The sequence below is a fragment of the Myotis lucifugus genome, unplaced genomic scaffold, assembly GCF_000147115.1.
Source record: "Myotis lucifugus unplaced genomic scaffold, Myoluc2.0 scaffold_72, whole genome shotgun sequence".
Lineage (NCBI taxonomy): Eukaryota > Metazoa > Chordata > Mammalia > Chiroptera > Vespertilionidae > Myotis > Myotis lucifugus.
In genome coordinates, this window is record NW_005871120.1 from 113,919 (window position 1) to 114,123 (window position 205).

Consider the following 205-nt stretch of genomic DNA (forward strand, 5'->3'; position numbering starts at 1 on the left):
TCCCCTCCCCCTCCCCCCTCTCCCCTCTCCCCTCTCCTCTCCTTGGCGCTTAGCGGGTCCAGAAAATGTTTCTCAGCCTGGAGTCCTGATCTAGGGGTTGGCATAAAGCAAGGCCTGCCTGCCTGTCTCCAAACCCCACTCCCTCCCTGGCTCCTCCCCTCCCTTCCTGTCACAGTATTTACTAACCGCCCCAGGTCTGTGCTGG